Here is a 26,495-nt window from a genome sequence, read left to right on the forward strand (position 1 = left end):
AGGTTGGTTAAGGCACTAAGCAGCAAGACTCCGAAACTAACCCCAAAGAAGGTGGAAGAATTAGCAGAAGAGAGAGCAAATCTTGCATCAACATGCTGTATAATTAATGCACCCCCAGTGTACTGCAAGGAGAAGGTGAGCAATGCCCAGATTACTAGACTAAAAGACTAACAAATGCAATAAAAAAGAACAGTTTTATAACAGAAGTACTGGAACTACATGCCAATTCTGTATAGAAAAGAGTAGGGCAGTATGTATCATCACGGATATATGCACTCATGAATCTCAATCCTTCATTCTTCAGCCTTAACTGCTTCATGATCCAGCAATTTTTTATATTTTTGGCTCAAGTTTTTTTGCTCCTCACAATCTAAGACCCATAACTTTTTTTTTTCCATTGACAAAGTTGTTTTAGGGCTTATTTTTTGTGGAAGTTGTACTTTTAATTGGTACACTTTATTTTAACATATCATGTATTACGGAACCAGAAAAATATATGTGTAAGGCAAAATTAAATAGAGACATTGAAAAAAATATGGAATTGTGCAAACTTGTGGGGCAATAATTATTACAGGGTTCACAGTACAGTAAATCTGACATGCTATCTTTATTCTATTGGTCAGCAAGATTCCAGTAATACCAAATGTGGGTAATTTTTGTTTTGTTTTAAGGTAAAAAAAAAAAAAACATTGAAAACTTGAAAAAGAAAAAAAAAAGTTTGTTCAATGCCATGTTCTGACCCCTATAACTTTCTTTTATTTTTACACCTACGAGCTAGGCTGCTATATTATTTTTTCCACCATGAGCTGTAATTTTAAATGGTACCATGTTTGTATATATTTGACTTTTTGATTGCTTTTTATTAGATTTTTTTCTGGGACGTGATGTGACCAAAAATCAGCAATTTTGGCATTTGGAATTTTTTTTACGTTTTACGCTTTATACCGTGCAGCATCATGAACATCATAATTTAATAGTTTGGAGAATTACGCATGTGGCGATACCAAATGTGTCTTATTATTATATTTATTATTTTTATTTTTTGCACTGTTTTATTTGAACCACGGGAAAGGGGGGGGGGGGTGATTTGAACTTTTATTTCAGGGAGGATTTTTTAAAAATTGTTAAAACTTTTTAAACTTTTTTTTTACACCTTTTTTGGCCCCCCTAGGGCCTATCCTAAGCCATCATTAGATGGCTTCCATAGATCAATGTGATGCTATTGCATTACAATGATTAATGTTTTCATCACTTGACTGCTTAGGGCTGCCAAAGGCAGCCTTAAGCAATCATCGATCCACCGAGGACCAGGAAGGATGGGTAAGTCCCCATTCTTTCTCAGCAACCCTTCTGCAGCCCCTGATTACATTGTGGAGCTTCAGATGAGTCCCCTAGACCCCAGGGATTACTGGCATTAATATTTAAACATTTAACCATTTCAATGACGGACATCGGAGCCAGCTTTGATGTCCGTCATTACCGGCAGATGTAAACTGCTGGTAGCAGCCGGGATGTGCAGGTTTCCCACGGGCCTGCATCATGTTCCCCTCACCTGACCCATGACGTAGGGGTACATCATAGGTCAGGAAGGGGTTAAAGGGATATGCCAGTGGAAAACTATTTTTTTTAATTCCTTCCAGAACCTGTAGCTGCAGGTTCAGCTGCAGTATGCTACAGAGGAAGTTGTAGGGTAGGGTCACACGTAACGGATCAGCAGCGTATTTTATGCTGCAGATCTGCCGTCGACCTGACCCATTTTGTGCCTCCAGCTGTTGCCGACCCCTGTTCCCCCACCTTGCTCTGCCCCTGGCCTGCTTGCAGTGGAATCCGCCGCTACGAGCAGCTACACAGGGAGTAGCCGCAATGTCTGAGTACATGAGCAGTGTACTTAGATATTTCAGCTGCTCATCGTTGTCAGAGTGGACTCGCCGACTCGTAGGCCTATTGTGTGGCTGCTCGTACTGGTGGAATGCTGCTGCAAGCAGGCCATGGGCGGAGCGAGTCGGGGGCAACAGCTGGAGGCACAAAATGGGTCGGGTCACCAGCGGATCTGCAGCGTAAAATATGCTGCGGATCCGTTACATGTGACCTTACATGTATATTTCTTTTCTGTCTGACCACAGTGTTCTCTGTTGAAACCTCTGTCCATGTCAGGGACTGTCCAGAGCAGGAACAAATCCTCATAGCAAACCTCTCCTGCTCTGGACAATTCCTGACATGGACAGAGGTGTCAGCAGAGAGCACTGTGGTCAGACAGAAAAATAACTACACAACTCCCTCTATAGTATACAGCAGCTAATAAGTACTGGAAGAATTAAGATTTTTATATAGAAGTAATTTACAAATCTGTAAATTGTTAATTGAAGAAAAGTTTTTTCACTAGACTACCCCTTTAACCCTTGAATAGTTGAGCTCCCATTGTTACCAGATGCTCTAAAAGTCAGTCCCCATTCTAAAATTCAATTTACCGCCCCCCTGTAAATACCATGTTAAGTTTTTAGTACAGCAACCCTCATGGACATTCTACCAGGTACATTTAATATTAACTGATTCATTTTAGGGTCACACTGTGCTTTTTTGACACAAAGTTCCAAATCTTCTGCTTCATTTCATAGCATAATAGATTGAAATTGAAAAAAAAAAAAAAAACACTTCCTGAAGCAACCATTACATGAAACTTGTATATGGACTTATTCAGCTTCCTTTAAAGGGGTTTTTAGATATATAAAACTAATTGTGTAGTCTCCTAAGATAATAAAATGACAAAACATATTATACTTACCTGTTTTATCTTGACTGAGTCCACCAGCACCGCCTCTGTTTTCCCTGATGCCTTTACATCACTGCAGTGATGACATGCCAGATTACTGCAGATAATCATTAGCCTCGGTGTTCTTATGACACTTTACAATTGGGCCAGTGATTGGCTGTTGACTGCTCAAGGGACATCATCAGGAGAGCATGGATAGCAGGAAAGACAGGGGCACTGGACTCTGCAAGTATAGATTAGGTAAGTATAGTGTATTTTGTTGTTTTATCACCCAGGCTGTAATATATATATATATATATATATATATATATATATATATATATATAATTTTTTTTTTTTTTTTTTTTTTTTTTTTTATATAAACATTTTACAATCCCTTTTAACATATTGGGAGATATACTGTATACAGATAATATATATGCAGTAAGTGGTGCCTGCATGTCAACAGAATTGTATCATAAAAAAGCATAGGGAGCATTTCAATGCTTACCCTCTTTTCACTCTGTGGCATGCCACTGGTACTATGGGGGAGTCTGATGTCTCTATGCAGTGCAGTGATTGGCTGAGTGGACAGCAGGTTTTTTCACAACCTATGACAGAGAGGACAGAGCTCTGATCCCTAAAAAATATATCAATATTTTAAGACTTTGATAAAGTAAACAATATAGCTGGAACCAAATACTGAACAGCAATATAGTATGTTAAAAGAATGCATTGCTTGCTTTTCCATTTTACTGCGGATAACTTCATTTGACTATATTTCATTCTGCTTTAAATCAGCAAAAAAACACATCTCATCTGTTCTTCTGAATAATGAATCCATACAATTCCTGAGATATTTTTATTTTAAGAATATATATACAATCACTGCTTATCACATCAGTTATTTACATGAGCAGCCATAAAATTCTTGTGATGGGGACACAATCTATTACTACCTGACCAAGAAAATAATCACATTTTAACTGATGGGGGGAACTGAATATAATACGGAGGAAAGAAACATGTTTTCATCAACTCTGTTGACTTCTTCTAAGTAACCATGTACTTTAGTGCACAGGGGCTGATGTCAAGGTTAAAGTCACAAACGGGAAGGGGAGAAGTTCTACATTTTGTATTCACCTTTCTGTTCACTCGCTGTTTCCTTCAGCACTTTGCATATAAACTTTCTATACTCCATAGATATTAATGATACCTAATGTATCCGCCTGCTCTCCATTTCCCTGTCAAGAATACAAATGAGGTCCGAAAGAAGACATACATTTAGTTTAAAACTTTAAGTACAAAGGGAGAGAGCTCTAAAAGTAAAGTTCTTATCTCAGGACTGTATCCATGGAGCCTTAACAGCTATTTCTTTGTTACTCCAACTAAACAGGACTGGCAATGTCTTATATCATTTAACAGCCACAAAAATCTTCTTCTTCTAAGGCTCCAAAAAGTAATTGGAACATTTTAGCATCATAAGCCCCCTCGTTGACCTTAACAGCTAATGCATTTGCTCTGTCTAAAGATATGTTCACATGTTCAGGTTTTTCTTTGCTTCAAATCCATTTCTGGCTTTTTGTATTCAATAATTGCAATTAAAAACCTGAATGTGTGAACGCACAAAATCCCTACTAACAGTCTAAATGCATGTGGAGTCAGGTAATGCGTTTTCTTCAGGAAAAGCACAGACGGAAAGGAACTAAGTGGGCTGGTTCCCAAGATATCGAAGCTGAAGGTTGATTCCAGTCACCAGCTTTCCATAAAATACAATCTTTTATTAACCCATTCAGAACATTGGGCGTACAGGTACGCCCTTGTGTACTGGTACTTAAGTGCAGCAAGAGTTGGATACTATCAGTAGCAATCCCATCACTCCCCAGCATTTAACTCATAAGACGCCGTGATCAATGTCGATCATTGCGTCTACAGTGAGAATGAAAGTTGCCGATAGCTCAGTGGAACTCGACGAAAGGGGATTTGGTGAGCTTGAATGCCGGAGGAGGGTCCCTATACCTGCCTTCTGCTGCCAATCACCAATCCAATGATGCAACCTGGCTTAGCCAGGCTACATCAGTGGATCGCTGATCTCACTGTGAAATGCTATGCTATAGGCATAGCATTATACAGTGAATACAATCTATTGATTGCATATAAGAGTCCCTCTATGGGGACTTAAAAAGGGTAACATTGAAAATGTCTCTAAAATTATATAAAACCCTTTCCCCTACTACAAAATCAAATCACACTTATTTTACCATTTTACAACAAAAAATGTAAAAGAAATTAACATATTTGGTATCACCACGTGCGTAATAACTATTAAAATATAATGTTTATGATCCTGAACAGTAAATGATGTAAATGTAAAAAAAATACTGAACACTAAAAATACTGATCCCTCTCGGGCCATTTTTCAATTTTTCAATTTTGCACTTTTGTTTTTTCCTCCTTACATTCTAAAAATCATACCACTCACTTCAATTTTCCACCTACAGACCCATATGCAGGCTTAGTTTTTGCGCCACCAATTTTACTTTGTAATGAAATCAATCATTTCACCACAAAATCTACCGCAAAACCAGATAAAAATATTTGTGGGGCAAAAAAAAAAAAAAAAAAATGCCATTTAGTAAACTTTGGGGGCTTCGATTCTACGCAGTGCACTTTTCAGTACAAATGACACCTCATCCTTATTCTGTAGGTCCATACAGTTACAAGGATATCTAATTTATATAGGTTTTATATTATTTTACTACTTAAAAAAAAATTATAACTACATGCAGCAAAATAAGTATGTTTAAAATTGTCCACTTCTGACTCCTATAACTTTTACATTTTTCTGTATATATGGATGTATGAGGGCTAATTTTTTGCACCATGATCTGAAGTTTTTATCTTTAATTAATATTATATTTTAATAGTTCGGACATTTATGCACGCAGCAATACCACACATGTTTAGGTTTTATATTTTTTTGAAATTTTTTTTTTTAAATGGGAAAAGGGGTGGGGATTAAACTTTTATTAGGGTAGGGGTTAATGCATATTTATTTACATCTAGGGGACTATAACATGCAATCTTTAGATTGCATACACTAATCAATGATAACACTGATCAATGCATTGATCAGTGTTATCGGTGCTCCATTGCTTCAGTCTAGCTTAGCTGAACGCAAGGCTGGAGCACCGATCGGACGGCAGAGAGGAAGGTAAGACACCTCCCCCCGTCCTCTCAGCTGATCGGGATGCTGCAGTTTCGCCGCAGCAGTCCCTATCAGCCCACTGAGCTAGTCGGGAACAGGGATTAGCTGCTATTAGATGCCACAATCAACTTTGTCTAAAGAGTTAATGCCGGGCATCACCCCGATCGGTGATTTGTGGCATTAGCCATGGGTCCTGGTTGCTGATAGGTCAGAAAATGACAATTTTATGCATACCACTTTTGTTAACCTCTTGGGGAAGAAGGGCACCCTCCATCCCTGATCCTTAAGGTCCCTGCATTTCCAGTCCCTGATGCCGGGTGGGGACCGGACCTGAATGCCTTCTGAAATCATTCATAAGGCATCCTGTTACATCGCCAAGGGGGATCCTGAGTCAATTCAGACCAGTGGTTTGCGGTGATTCCAGTTCATATTAGTCTCCGGTGACCTGGAAAATAAGGGGGATTGGGCCTGTCCGACACAGCCCCGGCCCCCCTGAAGGGATAGGAGGTGCCACCCCTCATCTCTGCAATTTGTCAGTCAGAAGAAATCGACCAATTACAGAAGGGGGGCTTGGAGGGTTAAAGTTCAGTCCCCCTGCTCTGCCCACCCATGGGTGTCTGGGTAGAGTGGGGGAACAGTGGAGGGTACCTGATCCAGGTCCAGGCAGCGGCAGCGATGACGTCATCCGGCGGCAGTGGCGATCCTGATGTCATGGCGATGGCGGCGCAGAACTTCAGCAGCGATCTTGGTAAGTGGCCTGAAGGACCACAGTTTAGAGTCTCTAAATGGTGACCCTTCAGATCTTGCAAAACTACAAGTCCCAGCATGCCCAGACAGCAAATGGCTTGGCAACATCTGGAGGCCACAGTTTGGAGATCACTGTGCAGTGTACTCTAAACTGTGGCCCTCCAGATGTTGCATAACTAAAACTCCCAGCATGCATGAACAGCATACTGCTGTCCCGGCATGCTGGGAGTGGAAGTTGCATGCCTTCAGCTGTTGCATTATTTCAACTCCCAGCATGCACATTCTGTCAGTGCATGCTGGGAGTTGTAGTTTTGCCACACCTGAAGGCACACTGGTGAGGAAACACAGTGTTAGGTAACAGAACCTAACTCAGTAACTTGCATCCTTTCTTGGTGAAAAATTTGAACATTTTATGAAAAATTTGAAAATTTTGCATTTTTCTAACTTTGAAGCTCTCTGTTTGTAAGGAAAATGGATATTCAAAATATAAAAAAAAAAAACTTTCACATATACAATATGTCTACTTTATGTTTGCATCATAAAATTGACAAGTTTTTACTTTTGGAAGACACCAGAGGGCTTCAAAGTTCAGCAGCAATTTTCCAATTTTTCACAAAATTTCCAAACTCACTATTTTTCAGGGACCAGTTCAGGTTTGAAGTGGATTTGAAGTGTCTTCCTCTTAGAAATACCCCACAAATGACCCCATTATAAAAACTGCACCCCCCAAAGTATACAAAATGATATTCGGTCAGCCTTTTAACCCTTTAGGTGTTTCACAGGAATAGCAGGAAAGTGACGGAGAAAATTCACAATCTTCATTTTTTACACTCGCATGTTCTTGTAGACCCAATTTTTGAATTTTTAAGAGGGGTAAAAGGAGAAAATGTATACTTATATTTGTAGCCCAATTTCTCTCGAGTAAGCACATACCTCATATGTCTATGTAAAGTGTTCGGTGGGCGCAGTAGAGGGCTCAGAACCGAAGGAGTGACAAGGGGATTTTGGAGAGTACGTTTTTCTGAAATGGTTTTTGGGGGGCATGTTGCATTTAGGAAGCCCCTATGGTGCCAGGACAGCAAAAAATACCCACATGGCATACCATTTTGGAAACTAGACCCCTTGAGGAACGTAACAAGGAATAAAGTGAGCCTTAATACCCCACACGGGTTTCACGACTTTTGCATATGTAAAAAAAAAAAAAAAAATTCATTAAAATGGGTGTTTCCCCCCAAATTTCACATTTTTGCAAGGGTTAATAGCAAAAAATACCCCCCAAAATTTGAAACCCCATCTCTTCTGAGTATGGAGGTACCCCATAAGTTGACCTGAAGTGCACTACGAGCGAACTACAATGCTCAGAAGAGAAGGAGTCATATTTGGCTTTTTGAGAGCAAATTTTGCTCGGGGGGCACTTCGCATTTAGGAAACCCATATGGTGCCAGGACAGCAAAATAAACCCCACATGGCATACCATTTTGGAAACTAGACCCCTTGAGGAATGTAACAAGGGGTACAGTGAGCATTTACCCCCACTGGTGTCTGTCAGATCTTTGGAACAGTGGGCTGTACAACATTTTTAATTTGCACAGCCCACTGTTCCAAAGATCCGTCAGACACCAGTGGGGGGTAAATTCTCACTGCACCCCTCATTACATTCCATGAGGGGTGTAGTTTCCAAAATGGGGTCACATGTGGGGTTTAGTTTTTTTTGCGTTTGTCAAAACCGCTGTAACAATCAGCCACCCCTGTGCAAATCACCTCAAATGTACATGGTGCACTCTCCCTTCTGGGCCTTGTTGTGCGCCCCCAGAGCACTTTGCGCCCACATATGGGGTATCTCCGTAGTCGGGAGAAATTGCATTACAAATTTTGGGGACTTTTTTCCCTTTTACCTCTTGTCAAAATGAAAAGTATAGGGCAACACCAGCATGTTAGTGTAAAAAATTTATTTTTTTACACTAACATGCTGGTGTAGATCCCAACTTCACATTTTCATAAGGGGTGAAAGGAGAAAAAGCCCCCCAAAATTTGTTAGGCAATTTCTCCCGAGTACGGCGATACCCCATATGTGACCCTAAACTGTTGCCCTGAAATACGACAGGGCTCCAAAGTGAGAGCGCCATGTGCATTTGAGGCCAGAATTAGGGATTTGCATATGGGTAGACATAGGGGTATTCTACGCCAGTGATTCCCAAACAGGGTGCCTCCAGCTGTTGCAAAACTCCCAGCATGCTTGGACAGTCAACGGCTGTCCAGCAATACTGGGAGTTGTTGTTTTGCAACAGCTGGAGGCTCAATTTTGGAAACAGTGGCGTACCAGACGTTTTTCATTTTTATTGGGGAGGGGAGGGGGGCTGTGTAGGGGTATGTGTATATGTAGTGTTTTTTACTTTTTATTTTATTTTGTGTTAGTGTAGTGTAGTGTTTTTAGGGTACAGTCACATGGGCGGGGGGGTTACAGCGAGTTTGAGCTGCCGCGCAAAATTTGCTGCATCGCAAACTTGCAGCCTGATACTCACTGTAAGCCCCCTGCCCATGTGAATGTACCCTGTACATTCACAGGGGGGGGGGGGGGGACCTCCAGCTGTTGCAAAACTACAACTCCCAGCATGCACAGTCTATCAGTGCATGCTGGTAGTTATAGTTTTGCAACAGCTGGAGGCACACAGGTTGGGAAACACTGAGTTAGGAAACAGACAATGCTTCCCAACCAGTGTGCCACCAGTTGTTGCAAAACCACAACTCTCAGCATTCTCAAGCATGCTGGGAGTAGTAGTTGGCAACATCTTTAGAGCCAGATGTTGCCGAACTACAACTCCCAACATGCTTGGAGTTGTAGTTTTGCAACATCTGGAGGACTACAGTTTGCAGACCACTAATAAAGTGGTTCTCAATCCCAGTATGCCAAAAACTGTCCAGGCATGCTGGGAGTTGTAGTTCTGCAACATCTGAAGGGCCAGATGTTACAGAACTACAACTCCCAGCATGCCTGGACAGTAAGGGCATGCTGAGGATGTTTAGTTTTGCAACATCTGGAAGGGCACAGTGGTCTCCAAACTGTGGACCTCCAGATGTTGCAAAACTGCAACTCCCAGCATGCCCAGACGCCAAGGGCTGTCTGGGCATGCTGGGAGTTGTAGTTTACAGGGTCCCAATACAGCAATGCATGTCGCTTTACGGCGACGTGCATTGCTGTAAAGGGCCCGGCCGCGGCTGAAGATCTACTCACCTGTCGCCGCCGCCGCCATCTTCCTCGCCGGGATCCGGGTCTTCAGGGACGAGGTAAGTACCGGGGCCAGGCCCCAGCACTCCCCCGTCCCCCGCAGCGTCCTCCGGTCTTCCTCCCGTCCTCTCTGGACTTTCAGGGGCCGGGCAGGACGGGAGGAAGTAACCGCCCACCCCCCCCTGCGATTGGTCGGTTAGTTAACCGACAGATCGCAGGGAATAGGAGGAGGTGGCAGGTTTGTGTCTGTGACAGCCGGGATCATGCGAAATTACCGGGCGGTCGGGTCCCAGAGACCCGATCAGCCTGGTATCGCCACAGATCGCAAGGGCGTTTTCCTTTGCGATTTGCGGCGATCGCCGACATGGGGGGCCTACATGGCCCCCCTCGGCGTTTGCCCTGGATGCCTGCTGAAGGATTTCAGCAGGCATCCAGTTCCGATCTCTGCCCGGCGCGCGGCAGAGACCGGAAAATGCCAGGGCGTACTAGTACGCCCTGGGTCCTTAAGGCCCAGGGTGTGAGGGCGTATCCATACGCCCTGGGTCCTTAAGAGGTTAAAGGTCCCTTTAGACACCGCTGTCAGTTTTGACAGCAACAATCTAAAGGGTTAATAGCCGGCCGCAGCGATCGCTGCATTTTTTGAGGACTGACCAAAGGTTTATTTTAATGGAATTCAGATGAGGGCAATCTTTCTGGCTTTAGCACAGATATTCAGAATAATGGGGCAAATTGCAGAAATCTAGGGTCAGCATTGTAAATATTGAGTCTTTGCATAAACTTGATGTATTTGTCAAGAAAAGTTTGAAGGGAATCTGTCAGCTGTATTTTGTTGCTTTGAGACACTGTTGGATAGCTTTAAGGGTGTAAATGCTTACTTCAATTTTTCTGGAATTGATGGTGGTTACTAAACTAAGTCTCCTATTTATTTATTTGCCAAGTGTCAAGGAGGTGGGGCCAGCTGCTTAAGTGCCCTAGTTTGGCATGCCTCCATGTTTACCCTTAATCTCAGACCCTCCTTAATTAATGTACAGACCCCTGTAATCAATCAAGGAGGGACGGAGAGTTTAGGGCAAGCCAGAAAGCTTTCCAGAATGTTACACTCAGTTCCGTCTCCTTGACACTTGGCTAAGAAATAAAAAAAGATTTTATAAGTTTGGCCAACACATAAGATCCAGGAAATGTACTGTTTGCTTTTATACCATAACAACTATCCATTGGTGTCTGCAGCTCTTTGTAGCAAATACAGCTGACAGATTCCCTTTAAAAACTTATGAAATGCTGTACTGCTGTACTTCAGTATATCATAAAAACATCTGACTAAGCAGAAAACTATGTGAAAATGTATTATTTGTGTCAGTTGCAAAACTTTTGGCCACAACTGAACACAATAAATGTCCAGAATCATTTGGATCCATTCGTTTTATATTAATGGCGCTAGGTTGCTGCAGTGAGTTATCATTCAATGGTGAGACACCCACTTTGTTGCCCAATGACAGACTATCATATGGACATTTTGGGTGGCTGCTTGAAGCTTCCAGGGGTCCCATGGCTGCTCAAAGTTCCCATATAATAACCTGCCACTGATCACTGCATTGTTACTAAAATTTATGGTGCTCTTCTGTAAGCCGTAAGATGATGCACTGTGCGCTCGTGTATCTTGAATTTTCTTCCCATTTTTCTGGGGGCATAGAACAGTTAAGTCAGAGGAAAAAGAGGCATAACATTCATGCAGCAGGAGAGCACTGAAGAGGATAAGGAAGAAGCAGTAACTGGAGACATTATTATCATTATAGGAGGGTCAAAGGGGTCATTATTATGATTATAGGGGAATAGAGTGGACATTATAGGAGGATAGAAGTGTCATTATGATGGTTGTTGGGGGGGGCATAGAAAGCATTTGTGGTATAGGGGTGTGATGTAGGGCAGATTAAATTACCCTAGGGGCACATTAACCCCTTGTATTCGTGACACCAGGACATGGTTGATCCTCAATACCACTCGAAGGTATACTGGGCTAAGCACGGGGACAATAATGACTCCGACGCTAAGTTACGGACAACGTTTAGACAAGGTGGAAAAGTCTATACAGTTCAGCCAGGTCCACGGAGGTGACCAGTGACTTCAGAGACCTTAAGGGCTTGCTGGGACTTGTGGTAGATGTGGACAATTTAATGCAGGCCACATTGACTACACAGATGACTGTGACTTGACTGACAAGACTTTGACTGTGGCTTACTTGCAGGTTGGTAGCTTGTGGCTGCAGACTGGACTTGAGGACTCCTATGACTCTGGACACACACAGGCTCGATTTGACTGGACCTCAGCAGGAAATAAGAGAGAGAGAGCAGAGGCTCCACCCATGACTTTTATGGGGGAGGCTCCGGGAGGTCCCATTGGTCACCCATAAGTCACCTTGTCACTGATACCCCCTGGGTAACAATCACATGACAAATCACATGTTAAACAATCTTAAAGTGACAACGCTTTATTCACACATTACACAGTATAATACAGGGTAAACATATTTACATGGGGGAACAGGTGCAAGGGGCCAGGGCAGCAAGGGTACGGGTTAACACGTCCCATACTGGGCCACCACACATTGTTTTGGTTATAGGGGAACTGAGATGGCATTATTATCCTTGTAGGAGGATAGAGTGGTCATTATTTTGAACAGAGAGGGCATTGTTATGGTTATAGAGATACAGAATGAGACATAATTATGGTTATAGGAGAACAGTGAGGGCATTATTATCATTGTAGGAGGATAGAGCGGTCATTATTAATATTATAGGGGTACAGAGGGGGCCCTATTATGGTTATAGAGGAACAAAGGGGGCATTATCATTATTGGAGGATAGAGGGGTCATGAGTGACGGCACCCCACTAATCAAACATTGATGGCTTTTCTTGAGGATAGACCATCAAAGTAAAATTTCTATTATTATTCTTATTATCATCATCAACAAACCAAAATGCCTGGAAAATCCCTTTAATTCACAATGGGTTGAATCTCACATATAGACAGTTGTAATATTGTTCACACATTTTCACGCTCTTAAAATTAAAAGAAGAAATGTCCAGCGCAGAATGTGGAGTAAAATCAGGAGCTCTTTATTACGGATCAATGGATACACTCAGGATCAATCTCCACTGCATTTCGGATCAGATGGGATCCTTAATAATGGCCATGATTAAGGAACCCATCTGATCCAAAACGCGTTGGCGATTGCTCCTGTATGTATCCATTGATCTGTAATAAAGAGCTCTTGATTTTACTCCACATTCTGCGCTGAACATTTCTTCTTTTTGTTGGATTCTGCTTGCTTGGTTCAGGGACGCTGCCGGACATCCGGGCACAGCTGATTGGAGTTAGCAGTGGTGAGCTGTCATTCATACCGTGTTGTGCTTCCAGCTCCTAAAATTTAAATCTGATGTATATCTTTGATGTGTCTCTATTTACTTCTGTAGTTTTGATTTGCCCTTAATGTGGTGGCAGAAATCAGCCCAAAGTTTCCACAGAACGTTAGCAGGTTATTAAGATTTGATGTAGACTTCAGGGCAGAATCTGCACTAAAATACACATCAAATCCAAGGAAAGTGTTCAACTTAACTTCATTTATGTCTATGTAAATGTTTTAATGTGATATACTGCAGATTTGATTATGGATAATGGAAATCTCTGCAGTTCTGTTAAAGCAGTAGCCTTTGAGAGGGTCAATGAGGTTAGAACCCATAATGGTATGAGAGAATTTCTATCTATTTGCATTGCTAAAGAGTGTGATTATCACATAACAGGACACGAGCATTTGATTCAGAAAGTATATTAAAAATGTTATAACTTGTCATTATATGGAAAATTACCTTTGTCTGCTGAGACTAGAATACTGACTGTGGAGGTTCCAATGGATCCTTGTATTGAGGGGCAAAAGTGCCTATTTACCAATGTCCCTTCACAGTTCTTTCCCTGTGCAGCAGCCATCCCAACTGCAATAAAGTACAGCATAGCCATATTCACTTAAATAGAGCTGTGTTGCAGCTCTATGCACAGTGACAGCCCTCGCCTGCCACTGTCCAGGGAAATATCATATAGAGATAACAAAGCAGAATATCCTATTTAGAACTATGCTTTAAGTGTACCTGTCATTAGCAAAAACGTTCTATATAATGTAGAAAATAACATTATATGTATATTTGTTATATGCATTGGTTAAAAGTGTGTATATTTTTGCACCTGCAGCTATTACCTGTGTGCCTCTATGAGTAGTCCAAATACAGAAAGTGTGGGTGGACAAGCAGGGCTCTGTACACTGAGGACAAGCAGGGCTCTGTGCAGTGGGGACAAACAGTGCTCTGTGCAGTGAGGACAGGCAGGGCTCTGTACACTGAGGGAAAGCAGGGCTCTGTGCAGTGAGGACAAGCAGGGATCTGTGCACTGAGGACAAACAGGGATCTGTATACTGAAGACAAGAAGGGCTCTGTATACTGAAGACAAGCAGGGCTCTGTACACTGAGGAAAATCAGGGCTCTGTGCAGTGAGGACAAGCAGGGCTCTGTACACTGAGGACAAGCAGGGCCCTGTACACTGAGGACAAGCAGGGCCCTATACACTGAGGACAAGCAGGGCTCTGTACAGTGAGGACAAGCAGGGCTCTGTGCAGTGAGGACAAGCAGGGCTCTGTGGAGTGAGAACAAGCAGGGCTCTGTGCACTGAGGACAAGCAGGGCTCTGTGCAGTGGGGACAAGCAGTGCTCTGTGCAGTGAGGATAGGCAGGGCTCTGTACACTGAGGGCAAGCAGAGCTCTGTGAAGTGAGGACAAGCAGGTATCTGTGCACTGAGGACAAACAGTGCTCTGTATACTGAAGACAAGCAGGGCTCTGTACACTGAGGAAAAGCAGGGCTCTGTGCAGTGAGGACAAGCAGGGCTCTGTACACTGAGGGCAAGCAGGGACCTGTACACTGAGGACAAGCAGGGCCCTGTACACTGAGGACAAGCAGGGCCCTGTACACTGAGGACAAGCAGGGCTCTGTGCAGTGAGGACAAGCAGGGCTCTGTGCAGTGAGGACAAGCAGGGCTCTGTGCAGTGAGGACAAGCAGGGCTCTGTGCACTGAGGACAAGCAGGGCTCTGTGCACTGAGGACAAGCAGGGCTCTGTGCAGTGAGGACAAGCAGGGCTCTGTGCACTGAGGACAAGCAAGGTTCTGTGCAGTGAGGACAAGCAGGGATCTGTGCACTGAGGACAAACAGGGCTCTGTATACTGAAGACAAGCAGGGCTCTGTATACTGAAGACAAGCAGGGCTCTATACACTGAGGACAAGCAGGGCTCTGTACACTGAGGACAAGCAGGGCTCTGTACACTGAGGACAAACAGGGCCCTGTGCCGTGAGGACAAGCAGGGCTCTGTGCCGTGAGGACAAGCAGGGCTCTGTGCAGTGAGGACAAGCAGGGCTCTGTACAGTGAGGACAAGCAGGGCTCTGTGCAGTGAGGACAAGCAGGGCTCTGCACACTGAGGACAAGCAGGGCTCTGCACACTGAGGACAAGGAGGGCCCTGTACACTGAGGACAAGCAGGGCTCTGTGCAGTGAGGACAAGCAGGGCTCTGTGCAATGAGGAAAAGCAGAGTTCTGTGGAGTGAGGACAAGCAGGGCTCTGTACAGTGAGGACAAGCAGGGCTCTGTGCAGTGAGGACAAGCAGGGCTCTGTGCAGTGAGGACAAGCAGGGCTCTGTGCAGTGAGGACAAGCAGAGCTCTGTACACTGAGGACATGCAGGGCTCTGTTAACTGAGGACAAACAGGGCTCTGTGCAGTGAGGACAAGCAGGGCTTTGTGCACTGAGGATAAGTAGGGCTCTGTACACTGAGGACAAGCAGAGCTCTGTACACTGAGGACAAGCAGGGCTCTGTACAATGAGGACAAGCAGGGATCTGTGCAGTGAGGACAAGAAGGGCTCTGTACACTGAGGACAAGTAGAGCTCTGTACACTGAGGACATGCAGGACTCTGTGCAGTGAGGACAAGCTGAGCTCTGTGAAGTGATGCTCTATGACTCACACCCGGCTCACACAGCAGGATGATTGACAAGCCAGGAGCCTGCACAGAGCCCTGCTTGTCCTGCCCTCACTTCCTGTATTTGGTCTCCTTATAGAGGCACACTGACAATAGCATTTTTTCACCCAAAAATATACACAATTTGAAACCAATGTATATTACAAATATACATATAATGTTATTATCTACACAATATAAACCGTTTTTGTTAACGACAGATACACTTTCCTGATCCAAAACAGAGCACTGCTGCATATACTGTGCTTTGCTCTGGAGGCTTTAGCATGAATATGAGGAAATAAGTGGTAAGTTCCCTGGATGATAAAATCTAATTGTAACATTACAAAAGCTGGATCCACAGTGATCATTTTATCTACCGGTTGGCTTTATTTTAAGAAGTTATCCATTTATTCCACCTTTAACACCTTTATTCTAAGTGTGGATGAAGCTTATTTTATTTGGGGCATAGAAATAAAAAATGTTGCAAAATGAAGAGTTTAATTCTGGTCTTTATTTCCCTTTTCTTGACAGATAAACAAAGTCATTGGAAAATCCTGTACTGGGCAGCCTTGCATTCTACAATAGGTATTAATTCTATAAGATATATTAATCTACTAAAGTAAGAGCCTGATCATGTTTGTCAATTCTGTTTAAACATATGCTTTAAAATAAATATATACATAACTAAATAATAGAGAATATTGGTAACAGGAGTAAGTTATATGCACGCAAGACCGGGGAGGAAAAACAGAAATGTTGCAGAAGTCAAATGAGGATAGATATACAATATAATGATTGATAGGTCCAGCAGGAAAAGAATAAAAGAGCATAGAAAGCCAACTGAAATGTACATAATCACCTCTATGAAATGCAAATGATGAAGCCATTTTCTTTTAACCTAAATCTCCTGGTAGTTTTACATTTTTAAAGCTTAATATCATGTCTCCGACTCGTGTGAAACACAGAGGAACTACTAAAGTGCAAGATTGAGAGTACATAGAATTTTAAACCACAAGTGCAGATTGATCCCCATTACATCAACACCAATGAACTCAAGCATAGGCTTCAACTTTGTAACCTAATGTTCTGTACGCCACAATGTGTCTTCAGTCACTTAAATAAATGATGATGACTTCATTATTAATAATATTAATACAGCTTTACTATCTGATAACACGATAGGAGATGCGTGACCGGCATACTGTTTTACATAAATATGCACAGGGTTCAGTCGAGTGCAGGAACAGGCTTTTTGGAATGGCAATAGAGTATCAGAGGATTGAGGAGGAAAACATGAACATTTGCAGGAATGTGTATCGTGTACCAGACTATATTTAGCTATTTATCGTAGAATAGGAATTCAAGAGCAAAGAAGCAAACATGTAGCTTGGGGTCTTCAAATTAATTTACTTTAAAGATAGCCAAACCCTGTCTTTGGGGTTGAATGGAGGGGTCTATGTTGTCTATTCACCTTGGATATAAAATGAGAGACTGCATTGAAAAGGTTTGTGTCAAATATGGAAGATATTTTGAACTTGCATGCTAGTTTTTCAGCTGCGACTGTATCATGAAAGGCAGGAATGTTGGCCAAAGACTATGAAAAACCAAGATTCCTAGCTGAGTACTCCAGTATTTTGGTCAAGAAGGCAGGCTCTCCTAGTCAATTTGTTAACAGGAAACTAAATTCCAAAGGTAATTTTCAGGACCTCTCTGACACATTCAAATCGACTGTGGTGATAGTCAGAGAAAAATTTGGCTTAATACCTAGCAATCTACAAAGTACATGGCGGAATTTGGAAGTGAATTAAACCCATTTGTCAGAAACAATGCTGTTGTATCTCTCTCTTGATCTGACCGCTGCCCCAGCTCTTACTGTTCAGCTGCCGTGCGTCCCACATTGCCATGGCGAGGGCCAATCAGAAGGAGTGGTCGACTAGCCAATTGTGTCCAGCCCTAGTGACCACACCCTCCTGAGCTGTTCTATTTGAGCGGCACTCTGCTTGGCTTGTTCTCTGACTGCTCTATTGCTAACTGTATCTCAGGGCTCAAGTCCTGCAGGAACGCATGGGAACGGAGTTCATGCACTTTTTCCACAGCAGGAACACTGTTTTCATTAGCAGGCATTCCGCAAGACCAGCTCTTGAGTAGAATTTTTGGGTGAGTTCCCACACTTTTTTCCCCCAGGACTTGATTCAAGCTGTACCTGTACTGCAACACTCTCTCCATTACTGACCAGGCTTGCTTGACTCTTATTTAACATTTGTGCTTTAATGTTTTTTTTGTCTTCGTTATATCTGAAAACTTTTACGGCACATTGTTGCGCTTCCCTTTTGTGTTTCCAATTTTTTCTGCATATCGAGCAGCTAACCTAACACTGGCATCCCCGTGACACCAAACCCACAGGGGGAATGACCCAATGGCCAGGCAGCCCCACTGCTGCTGACCAAGCCCCCGGCTTCAGGCCACACCACCCCAAAGACAAAGCATCACAGCAACACTGGCCACCAAACCAATTTGAGCACCACACCAGTTTGAATACCTATCATGTGGGCTGGAAGAATGCTAGGAGGAAACCTATATGCAGTCTCCTGCTAATTAACCCCTTAAGGACCCAGCCGATTTTCACTGTAGGACCCAGCCATTTTTTGCACATCTGACCACTGTCATTTTAAGCATTAATAACTCTGGGATGCTTTTACCTTTCATTCTGATTCCGAAATTGTTTTTTTTTCGTGACATATTCTACTTTATATTAGTGGTAAAATTTTATGAAAAATTCAAAAATTTTATGAAAAAATTGAAAATGTAGCATTTTTTTTTAACTTTGAAGCTCTCTGCTTATAAGGAAAATGGATATTCCAAAAAACTATATATTGATTCACATATACAATATGACTACTTTAGATTTGCATCATAAAGTTGACACACTTTTACTTTTGGAAGACATCAGAGGGCTTCAAAGTATAGCAGCAATTTTCCAATTTTTCACAAAATTTTCTAAATCGAAATTTTTCAGGGACCAGTTTAGTTTTGAAGTGGATTTGAAGGGCCTTCTTATTAGAAATATCCCATAATAAAAACTAAACTAAACTAAAGTGCAGTTTTTTTCCCCAAATTTACCATTTTTACAAAAGGTAATGGGAGAAAATGCTGCGAATTTTGGATAGTGAATTTGTTTGGAATGGAAGTCAGGGGACATGTGCGTTTACAAAGCCCCCCATGGTGCCCCCCACATGTGACCCCATTTTGGAAACTACACCCCTCACAGAATTTAATAAGGGGTGCAGTGAGTATTTACACCCCACTGGCATTTGACAGATCTTTGGAACAGTGGGCTGTGCAAATGAAAAATAAAATTTTTCATTTTCACGGACCACTGTTCCAAAAAATCTGCCAGAAACCTGTGGGGCATAAATGCTCACTGTACCCCTTATTACATTATATGAGGGGTGTAGTTTCCAAAATGGGGCCACATGTGGGGGGGGGGTCCATTGTTCTGGCACTATGGGGGCTTTGTAAACACACGTGGCCTTCAATTCCGGACAAATGTTCTCCTCAAAAGCCCAATGGCGCTCCTTCTCTTCTGAGCATTGTAGTGTGCAAGCAGAGCACTTTACATCCACATATGGGTATGTTCTTACTCAGAAGAAATGGTGTTACAAAATTTGGGGGTCTTTTTTCCTATTTTCCCTTGTGAAAAGGAAAACAATTTGTACACCAGCATTTTTGTGAAAAAAAAAATGTTTTTTTTTTTTAATTTTCCCATCCAACTTTAACGAAAATCATCCAGGCCAGTAAGTATAACATTAATAGTGGGGGAATTAATGGAAACCCTACTAAAGGATAGGATTGTGGAACATCTAAAATCCCATGGATTGTAAGATGAAAAACAACATGGGTTTACTTCAGGGAGATCATGTCAAACAAATCTTATTGATTTTTTTTGACTGGGTGACTAAAATAATAGATGGCGGAAGGGCTGTAGATATCTAGATTTTAGTAAGGCTTTTGACACTGTCCCACATAGAAGACTTATCAATAAACTACAGTCATTGAGCTTGGACTCCAATATTGTTGAGTGGATTAGGCAGTGGCTGAGTAACAGACAACAGAGGGTTGTAGTCAATGGAGAATATTCAGAGCAAGGTCTTGCCACCAGTGGGATACCTCAGGGATCTGTACTGGGACCAATATTGTTTAATATCTTCATTAGTGATATTACAGAAGGTCTCGATGGTAAGGTATGTCTTTTTGCTGATGACACAAAGATATGTAACAGGGTTGATGTTCCTGGAGGGATACGCCAAATGGAAAAGGATTTAGGCAAACTAGAAGAATGGTCAGAACTTTGGCAACTGAAATTTAATGTGGATAAGTGCAAGATAATGCACCTGGGGTGTAAAAACCCTCGGGCAGAATATAGAATATTTTTCACAGTCCTGACCTCTGTATCTTAGGAGAGGGATTTAGGAGTAATTATTTCAGAAGACAAGGTAGGAAGACAATGTAATAGAGCAGCAGGAAATGCTAGCAGAATGCTTGGATGTATAGGGAGAGGTATAAGCAGTAGAAAGAGAGAAATGCTCATGCCGCTGTACAGAACACTGGTGAGACCTCATTTGGAGTATTGTGTGCAGTACTGGAGGCCGTACCTCCAGAAAGATATAGATACTCTAGAGAGAGTTCAGAGAAGAGCTACTAAACTAGTACATGGATTGCAGGATAAAACTTACAGTCAGAGGGGATATGATGGAGACTTTTAAATACATAAAGGGAATCAACACGGTAAAGGAGGAGAGCATATTTAAAAGAAGAAAAACTACCACAAGAGGACATAGTTTGAAATTAGAGGGGCAAAGGTTTAAAAGTAATATCAGGAAGTTTTACTTTACTGAGAGAGTAGTGGATGCATGGAATATCCTTCCTGCAGAAGTGGTCGCTGCAAATACAGTGAAGGAGTTTAAACATGCATGGGATAAGCATAGGGCTATCCTTCATATAAGATAGGGCCAGGGACTATTCATAGTATTCAGATTATTGGGCAGACTAGATGGCCAAATGGTTCTTATCTGCCGACACATTCTATATTTCGCACTGGTGGGTTATGGTGAGTTTCCTGCTAGGAGTTTGCGCTGCGGCTAAAAATTTGTGCAGCTCAAACTTCAAGAAACTTACTGTAAAACCGCCAGTGTGAATATACCCTGTACATTTATATGTGGGAGGGCAAACTTCCAGCTGTTTCAAAACTACAACTCCCAGCATGTACTGACAGACCGTGCATGCTGGGAGTTGTAGTTTTGCAACAGCTGGAGGCTCACTGGTTGGAAAACCTTCAGTTAGGTTCTGTTACCTAACTCAGTATTTTCCAACCAGTGTGCCTTCAGCTGTTGCAAAACTACAACTCCCAGCATTTACTGATCTCCGAAGGGCATGCTGGGAGATGTAGTTATGCAACTACAGCTCCCAGCATGCCAAGACAGCTGTTTGCTGTCTGGGCATGCTGGGATTTGCACTTTTGCAACATCTGGAGAGCTACAGTTTATAGACCACTGCACAGTGATCTCCAAATTGTGGCCCTCCAGATGTTTCAAAACTACAAATCCCAACATGCCCAGACAGCAAACAGCTGTGTGGGCATGCTAGGAGTTGTAGTTTTGCAAAATCTGGAGGGCAACAGTTTAAAGACCACTGTATAGTGGTCTCAAACTGTAGCCTTCTAGATGTTGCTAGTCAACTCTCCGGCTTCCGTAGAATCCAGGGAGCTGCATCGCTATCCTCTTCTACAACTGATCTCAGTTACCGATTGTCGCTCCGCTGGCACGGATGGGTAAGTGGACTTCGGCGCCGGTCCTCTGTCTGTTTCCGAAAGTTAACCCCCTGCCCCTGATCTGCTATTGGTCGTGGTGTCAATACGACCAAAAGCAGGGATAGGAGGGGTGGCACCCCTGCCAACTCACTCCTATCCCTTCAGGGGGATCGTGAGTGTCTTGGACAACCCTGATCCCCCTTATTTTCCGGGTCATCATAGACCCGTATGACCCGGAATTGTGCAAATCACAGGTGTGAATTCACCTGCAATTTGCCGCGATCGCCGACATGGGGGGGTCTGATTAATGATTTCAGCAGGCATCCCGGTCCGATCCCCGGAATTGCCCATGAAGTACATGTACGTCATGGGTCCTTAAGACCCAGGGTGTCATGACGTAACATTATGTCATGAGTCCTGTAGGGGTTAAAAACACCTGGGCCGAATGGATGGAATGGAGTGCAGGCTATGAAATACAAATGTAAAACAAAAAAAGAAACATAGCCGCACATCCACAAATTGTATTTTGATCTACGTGCTTCTCAGCATAATTTCAGGTTGTTAGTATACATTTTGATCAAAAAGTACAAGCCCACTCGCCACGTCAAGGCCACCTAGTCAGAGTAGGTCCCTAACCAGTGGGGTTGCCTGACAACCTGTTAGTTTTTGAAATTATGCTGAGAAGCAAGGAGATCAAAATACAAATTGTGGATGTGCGGCTATGTTTCTGTTTCTCTATATTTTTTTTCCTGCTGTGCTGTTATTGGTTAACCCTTTTATGCCCTGACCTGTTCCCTGACTTCCATACTGTGCTTGTTTTTTACTTTGGCTTTGCACATTAGCAGCATAGGGACCAGTACAATGGCTTGGGCCCCCTATTAGGGAGATGGGCACCCCAAAAGGCAGGGACAGAGGGTACAACTCAGTTCAGGGTTCCTAATTACCCCAGCCCAGTGGGACAAATATGTTGCGATAGTTGAGCTAGGTAGTTGGATAAAAGGTACCATCTTGGAAAAAACAGTCTACTATCACCCATATTACAGTGCAACCCAAAGAATTAAGTAAATCTGCAATTAACTCTATGGTAAAGGGTGTCCATAGAGTATCCAGAGTTGGCAAAGGCTGCAACAGGCAAGTGAGACTTTAAAGAGAGACCTTGTTTTGGGCATATGTAGTACAAGCTACCACAATGTCCTTCATATCATGGGAAATGGTGGGGGGGGGGGATTATGAGTAGTAATGAAAAACTAATTCCAGGGACATTTCTACACTACACTAAATATTAAGCATTCGGAAAATAGGTGATAAAGGTGAATAATGGGAGAACCTCTTAAGTTCCTCTTGTGGTAGCACTGCAGAAAAACAGGGTCACATGGGTCAGATTACTGGAATCTGCTTGTTTTCAGGGAAACCTTCTAACAAATAGGGGTAGTCAAAAACAGAGCAGCATTTTAAGTGAAAACCAAAACTCAATACAGATAATTATGATTCTGATAACTAATCCACATCATATTACTAAAGATGCCCCTGACTAATGCCTTACAATTTTAATAACCTACAATCCAGGGGGATTTTTTTTTTTATCAGAAATGTCCTTTCTGTCAAGATAGAAATATCAATAACTCTAATATACTTTTCTACATTCACCACAGGTGAATTTATATTAAAATGTTATCTGAGAGTTCATGAAATTAAACTAGCAGCAGGAAATGCTGTACAATAATAAAAATAAAGATTGATAAAATACACACCAGTTAAATCTACTGCTCATGCTCTGGTTGTTCCCAATGGTCTTTGTGTATTGTCTGGGGGCCACGGCATGCTGTACATCATGTTCTATCATGTATCAATGTGACCTTATCACTGATAACTAGCAGTCAAGTGCCATACATGTCCGCATTGCTGCAGAGACCAGTGATTGGCTAAACAGTCACATGCCAATATGGCAGTGCACTGGGGACCTCTGCAATGTATGTGCTGAAGAACAAGGTTTTAACAGGTAAGTATTTCTTATAGCATTTACTAGGTTCATTTCTTAAACTCCCTTTACAAGTGTTAAGTGTAAAATCTTCCTGTTGAGTTGCCACTTTGTGTTATAAAGCCAGGTCCTAAATTGGGCATACACTGTGCTTCAGCCAAACACATGATTTCAGCAGGATCAGGCAACCATCTAATATATATAATGTGTGTGGGGTCCTCTTAAATGTTCCCAGACGACAACACTTTACATAGCTGTCACCACAGGAGTTTGGCATCTGCATTCTCCCCTTGCCCCGGTCAGGATGCATATGTGGCAATCTAAGGAATTTGTAGTGTAGGTCAATGATGAGGATAGTAGCCCCTTATGTGCCACATGGCTTGAATGATATAACCCTTTGTTCCTCAAGAGGCCCCACTTTTTTTTCAAAGTAAACTGTTCCTTTACACAAAGCTCAGAAAAAAGACCTCTGTAGCCAGGGGTTTAGTAAACAACAGTAAACTTTACAGAACTCCTAAAGCATATCAGTGTAATGCCGATTATTCGGAATGTTGCTTACATTTTGTACATTGCTTTTTTGTACACCTTTAGATTTAGGATCAACAGGATTTGGTCACTATTTACGGTCTCTGTAATATTTTGCATTGTTTGCAGATGATGCTTTTAGCAGAAATGTTTTTTTTGTGCTTTTGAACATGGACTTGTACTTTTCTAATGTAGATGTATGTACCTTTCTGTGTTGAATTAGCTTGGGTTCTAGTTAATAAGCTTACTGACAAGGACCTTACTGTGGAAAACTGTGTGTAGAACTTCCCGCTACTTACTTGCATGGATAATGCAGAGACACGTGTCTTTTGGCACATTCAGGAGAAGCTTCCCAACTGATCAGTGTGTCACTTGACCTGTACCTAAGGCAAAAAACAACTTCCAGTATTTGCAATGAAGCCATTGAATATGTTTTCTTCATTGTTACCCCTGCTTCTGTACTTCTTTCTTTATTTTACCCATGCTAAGGGATTTGCTACTCAAAGCAGGTTGGATCTTACTTTAGGTGTAGCGGCTGGTACAGCTGGCCAACAAGACAATCCTTGGTAAAAATATGGTGTGAGTTTTCTTTATATTTGTCCTTCTGTTCCTTCTGTCTGTTACCTGTAAAGCTTGTGTCATTTGTAATATTGCTATGGAATATATTGCGGTATCACAGAAAAATAAGATTAAATCATTTGTTATTTAAAAGTGGGATTTTTTTTGCATTTTCAGATTTTGAATAATATTTCATCTGTATTTTAGGAACATGGTTCGCAGTAAGTTAAAGCTCATAGAAAAAAAGAAGAGTTTTCCAAGCAAGATATGTAGAAAAGGAGCTGGGTCTATTCTGGAAATACTGCAATGTTCCACGGTTACTTGTTGCCGGACAGTTTTTTATTAAACAGAAATAAAATAAAATATGCTGATATTAATCTTAGTTTCTTTTGCTTCATTATTTTAATTTTGCAAACTACAGGAAGGTGATGATATATGTAACATAGCTGGCTCTACAGACATTTTGTTATATGAACATGTTTGGTCTGTGTGCCGGAAGAGGTCCTAGCTTAAACACCAAAAATAGTCATAAGAGGTATGGCCAGGGCTGGGACAAGGGGTAGGCATAGTTAGTCAGCCACCTAGGGTGCCATCTAGAAGCAAGAAGAAAGAGGACGCACTCAGAAAGGAACCACAAGGCAGTGAGATGGAAGCAGAGCTTGCATCAGGGCTTCTAAAGTCATCACTGACACCTGTCAAAGCATTGGGATGCTTTACAGTGTTTTACGGAGCAACTTAGGTCATGTGACTCAGTGGTCAAAAGTCATGTGATCTAAGAAGGCACTGACCAATAACTTGCAGTGGCATGGGGGTATGTTTCTGGGCATCTTGTAAATGCCTCCCCATCTCAGCTGTCACTAGTCACAGGCAATATCTATAGAGATAAGGGCTCATTTTGGGTAGTATTTTTCAAATGTAGAGGTGCCAGTCCATGACAGGAGTCAGTTACTTACTTTTTAACCCCTTAACAAACAAGGACGTAAATGTATGTCCCGGCTTGGCGGGACTTCCCGCACTAGGACGTACATTTACATCCTGTGTATGACCGCGAGCATTGGAGAGGTGCTCGTGTCATACACGGCAGGTTCCGGCTGCTATCAGCAGCCGAGAACCCGCCGGTAATGGCCGACATCACGCTGATGTCCGCCATTAACCCCTCAGATGCCGTGATAGATCTGTACAGATCACGGCATCTGCGGCAATATGCATAACAAAATAGATGATCGGATTGCCCGCAGCGCTGCAGTGGCGATCCGATCATCTATAATGGTGGCCGGAGGTCCCCCTCACCTGGCTCCAGCCGTCTCCTGGTGTCTCCTGCTCTGGTCTGAGATCGAGCAGACCAGAGCAGAAGATAGTCGATAATAATACTGATCAGTGCTGTGGGATAGCACTGAACAGTATTAGCAATCAAATGATTGCTATAGCTAGTCCCCTATGGGGACATAAAAAGTGTAAAAAAAAAGTGTGAAAAATCCCCTCCCCCAATAAAAATTAAAATTGTCAGTTTTTCCCATTTTACCCCCAAAAAGCATAATTTTTTTTAATAAACATATTTGGTATCACCGCATGCGTTAATGTCCGAATTATCAAAATATAATGTTAATGATCCCGTACGGTGAACGGTGTAAATGTAAAAAATTTAAA

The 26,495-nt window shown here is 42.4% G+C and overlaps 2 long non-coding RNA genes across 2 annotated transcripts in view; one reads left to right on the forward strand and one right to left on the reverse strand.

The window, feature by feature from the left end:
- On the forward strand, positions 1-25,201 carry LOC130362905 (uncharacterized). The gene is made up of 3 exons (XR_008891625.1): positions 1-135; positions 16,513-16,566; positions 25,056-25,201. It is a non-coding gene; the product is annotated as an uncharacterized LOC130362905 (long non-coding RNA).
- LOC130362910 (uncharacterized) overlaps positions 1-26,495 on the reverse strand; it is a 158,783-nt gene that overhangs the window by 49,981 nt on the left and 82,307 nt on the right. The gene's annotated exons all lie outside the window — the stretch shown is intronic.

The sequence above is a fragment of the Hyla sarda genome, chromosome 1 (genome assembly GCF_029499605.1).
Source record: "Hyla sarda isolate aHylSar1 chromosome 1, aHylSar1.hap1, whole genome shotgun sequence".
Lineage (NCBI taxonomy): Eukaryota > Metazoa > Chordata > Amphibia > Anura > Hylidae > Hyla > Hyla sarda.